Here is a 5,216-nt window from a genome sequence, read left to right as displayed (position 1 = left end):
CCGTCATCACTGATCACTGCGTTCACATTGCCCCCGGGCCCGTAATGGCTCTCGGCGGCACTGCATAATAATGCAAGAACCGTGGCTTTGAGGCTGTGAAACATGAAGACAATTTGTTTGAGCACCATTGAGTGAAATGTGATGAACTCAGTTGTGCAGTTTATGTTTTGCTAGAACAATAATGGAACAAAATCTGTATAAAATTCAGTTCTCGCTCAAGGGTGCACCAAACAATTCAATTTTCTTTTTGAAAACGTTAAACCTGGAAATATTATAGCGCTGCCGAGAATACCATATTTTGGGGCTACAAATAAAACAGGAGATACTCTTTCAGAAACGGATTTAGGATTGCTTTATTATTTTTTTATTCCAAGTGTGTCTCTTTCAACCCACACGACCAATGACGCAATGCACCATTCGATTTCAATTTGTTGAACTCTATAAATGTGTCTTGCGACATTAAACCTTGATCTGAACTTTGATAACCAAAACTTTACTTTCAACTGCTACTACGTAAAGGATAATTGCTGTTGGTGTAAGTTGACGTCAAGGAGTAACTGCCGTGTGAACAAGACTATGAAAGAGGAAGTCCACTTTCACTTTTCGCAATATCCGTTTATTCAATACCTAAACAATGACATACATTATTATGTTTTGATGAATCCAAGTGTGTGAAAATATTGGATCCAACACATAATAATGATAAAATTGGATGCTTTACGCCCATTGGTCTCGCTATGAGTTTTGAAATATTGCTCGACTACGACTCGTCCAATATTTTAAAACTCATAGCTCGAACAATAAATTTGGGCTCAATTGATTGATACAATTTTATATCATTATAATAATAATATGCGATTTGAAAGCTTTTGAAGGAGTACGCAAAGTGCGTGAGCGCGTTTGTGTGTTATTGAAGGAAACCTCTGGACAAATATTGTTATTTTAATTGCATTTTTGTTTTGCTTTATATAATTGATCGCATCATTGTTTAATTATTCCTTCCCTGATTAGATGTCTCCGGGTGTTTTGCGGCATGGTGTTTACACGTGCAAGTCTGCGAAAGCACGCTTGGTGGTTGTTGTGATTTTAAATTTCGTTTTTCTCTCAATACTGTTGTTGTCAAAAACAAAACAAAAACCTTGCCATATGTTCTCATGTGTTGCTCTTTTGGCTTAAAAAATTAAAACAATTGTTGTGAATCATGTAGCCAAGGTTTTACTCTTTGTAAAGCGCATTGAGAAACTGTATTGTTCAGGGTTCTAAAGAGGTAAGCCCCCCAAGACATTTGGTATAATCCAAAAATCAATCAATCATTTCTGTTTTAGTTGTTATCAAGTGAGCCGGTTTTTTGCTACTTTTTTGCTACCTTATAATACAACTATTTTTGACATTTTCGGCCAAAAAGAACTTCAGTTACGATGCTCCCGATTTAGGTGTCACGCATTCAAAACGTGTTTTGTGGTTCAGTGAATGAATTAAAATGAGTACTGCAAGATGTGTTGCTAAGTCCTGGAACGTGGTGTTGTCCCGCTTGTAACAAGCCGAGTCTTTAAACGACTAACCATAGAAATGTTTTTCTTTAACAGGCATGAGAATGGCTTTTTTTAACTGCCTGAAAAGCGCGTAAATTCGGCCTTACTTAAAAGGCCCGAAACAGGCTGAAATAAATAAATAACTCAATGCATACATTTGGACAACAAAACTGCCTGAATTCAGGCGAAAGCCTGAAAATTCTCATGCCTGCTGAAAGGTTTCAACCATTAAATGCTCTTTTATCATCTTCACTGTGAATTGCAGCCATTTGTTAAATTTACATAGGCTTCAGTTATGCACCACTTTTTGGTTTGAGATCACTTTCACCAAATTGTTAAAATACGTCAAGGTGTTCGTGATTTAGGTTTCACACGTTTTATGCAGCTGCGTTTTATGGTTCAGTGAGAAAATATAGCCATTTATGAAATTTCATGCATAATAATTGTTGCACTTTTCTATATTGGCTTTTTGTATGTATCAGCATACGTAAATTTAACGTGTTTTTCATTCTAATTTCATTTACTATGAAAGTTCAATCTCTTTTGCTGGAACCCAATGCCTTTATTTCATTGGTCCATTCCTTGAATGGTTCAAGCATTTACCTTTAAGATTCTATGGATAGTCGTTTAAAGACTCGGCTTGTTACAAGCGGAACAACACCACGTTCCAAGACAGGTGGTGGCTGACATGATCGCCTGAGCCGGCAACTTGTGAAAGCGCCCGGTCGTATGGCATTTTCAATATACTTGGTTAGTTTTGTGGGGTTCATTATCGAACCCCAACGGTTTTAGCTTGTATTTATATTATATATTAACATACAGGCCTATTTGTTTGTGATATTTCAAGCGTTTTAAAATTTCAAAATAATCCCATTCAATAACACGGTTGACGATGAAAATTTACTGAATTTAGCCTATTTAGGGAATGCAATGCGGCCACCACCTGTTCCAAGACGTAGCAACATATCTTGCAGTATTTATTTTAATTTATTCACTGAACCATAAAACACGTTTCTGAATGTGTGACACCTAAATCGGGAACATCTTAATGAAGCTCTTTTTGGCCGAAAATGTCATAAATAGTTGTATTATAAGGAAGCAAAAAAGGTAGCAAAAAACCAGCTCACTTGATAGTTCATTCAGTGAACTACAAAACATGTTCTTTTTGGTCGAACCTTTCATAAATGGTTGTATTTCTCCGTGAAGATAACAAAAGGTAGCAACAAAAACCCGCTCACTTGATGCATAACTAATCAAGTCTGTGTTCCAAACTTTAAAACAAGAGAAATTGTCTTTTCTTAGGTTTTGGATTATATTGGATGGGGCTTACTTCTTGGGAACCCTGTATAATAAGTATTATATTGTTACCATCATTATCATTATTGCCAGGTTTTATGGGATATGATGCTCGACTTTCAAGGTATTTTTTTTGAAGGGGGGGGGGTCAATTTTCAAATAAAAAAGGGACTTTTACCCCTTTAAACTGGCCTTTTGGATTGGATAATATCGTTTCACTCAAAAAGGTGGTCCCAATGTGCACGTGGTATCATTTAGTGGGAAAGGGGTCTGTTTAATGGTTACTCAGATAAGGTTTTAGAATGTTCGAAATTCACAAAAGCAGTGGATAAGTAACTGCATAATTGAGAGTGCAATATTTACCAAATCAATTACTCTGAAAGTACACGGATTTGGGGTAAAGGGTCATAATAAGGGGTACCTTCCGGTGCAAAACCAAATACTTTCGAATCAGCTAAGAAAAACAGCACAGTAACGGCATATGCTCACACGTGAATTGATGTTACCCAGTGTACACATGGTGATCTTCAAAATGTTTCTCCCACAAATTACATAGAATGAGGAAACTTGCACGCGTGCCACATGCATTGTTATTACCAACCAAGTGTCTATAGAAAGTACACTTCTTCATAGATTGTTCAATCAGGTCCGAGATACTCTGGAGCTAGTTTAAGGACAGTACATTTGTGACTCCAGCAATCACAACATTATGCCTTATATAATAGAAAATTTATTATCAAAATGCGACTTTTAATAATTAATCAATTATCCTGCTTGTTGCTGTACTCAACATTGGTATAGGCTGTTTGACGGAGTGTCCTATATCAAGCTTTATTATTTCTGGTTCAATCTAACAATGGCAAAATCAGTCGAAAATCGGATATATTGATTTTCAGATACATCCAAACAAAATCAATAATTTCCTCTCTTGTATATTGTTTTGGAAACACTTTTCATTATCTCTGGAATTAAATATTTAATTTCCATGGGGCACACCGACATCGCCTTGATCATAATTACTTGGTACAGTAGAGATACTAAAATCAATACCCAGGATCGATACACGTGAATGTGCTATGCACGATTTGATATTCAGATGATAAATCTTTGGATACCGGGGTAGAAAATGATGAATATCTCCCATAATGTTTTTATTCTAAAGAAGCCATGTTTATTTCCTTGCATTTGAATATATGTGTTGAACGGATATGATAGTCGTTAGCTTGCGCCTTGAGAAACAACCGTGCGTCTTGAACTCAAAAACTGACAAAAATTCTGATTTTATATGTGCCGAACTATAGAGCAGTGTAGGACACTCGTGGAGGCAGCTAAAAGCGGATGACCTAAAGGCGCATATCACGCTCACTCACACACAGAGAGTCAGTCACCGGGCTATTGTCAATAGCCTTAGTCGGATGTCCCTCAGCCCATTATGCATCGGGACAAAATGGCCATGCATGGCTGTGGATTCAACCTACTATGGCGATTTCTGCCATGAAGATATCGGGGCGATGACACTGTGTGGGGTTTTCTGCAAAATGTAGCTTTGTAAATGCTTTATACAATTATGTAAAAAATTGAAAATTGAATACGCCCGACTTCAGATTGATTTTGCTTGATCACACCACAAATGTGCAAATATCCCTTTCACCTGGTCCCAAATGGCCCTGGTCATACTGATGATGAGGCACCAACAGAAGATTAAATTTGACATTTAATCTTTTAAATATGCCTAGTATTTGGAGCACTTATGGAAAACTTATTGTTTTCCTTTGTCTTGCTATTAAAGAAGAACTACACTATAAATGTTCAATGTTGACATCCACCTCTTTGCCATGTACAGGTTGAAGAGTCTTGTGACACAGCAGAGAGTAGAATGGAATATTACAAAACTTCAGACGATAGTTATAACTGGCTTGGGTTTCTGATTAAAATCAAAGTATAAGTTTTTACATATTTCTTGGTGTTTTACATCATCTTGATAGTCTATTATTGTAATATGAGAACTGTTTAATATTGCAATTGAATTAAATAAGGAGAAATTGGATCTATATATTAATAGGACGCAGTGGATACTTGGGATCTGGAGATGTGCTGTAAAATTATTGTATGTGTGTGTAATATGCTCAAATGTTTCACCATATTTTATTTATTAATTCTGTAGGTTTATATGTCAGATTTGGTATAAAAATAATTGTATGAGTTTTCTCGATGCGAAGATATCATCATGGTTGCTGCCGGTCGCTGAATACTATGATTATGAATGTTTAAAGGGAATGGTAAAGGGATTTTTGGGACACCCTGTAATTCACATTCTACATGAACCACACCATTCTAAAAATAATAATCATATAACATCAAATTTATAAAAAAATACTCGAAACCACC

The sequence above is a fragment of the Amphiura filiformis genome, chromosome 6, assembly GCF_039555335.1.
Source record: "Amphiura filiformis chromosome 6, Afil_fr2py, whole genome shotgun sequence".
Taxonomy (NCBI): Eukaryota; Metazoa; Echinodermata; class Ophiuroidea; order Amphilepidida; family Amphiuridae; genus Amphiura; species Amphiura filiformis.
Note: the sequence above shows the minus strand (reverse complement) of the source record.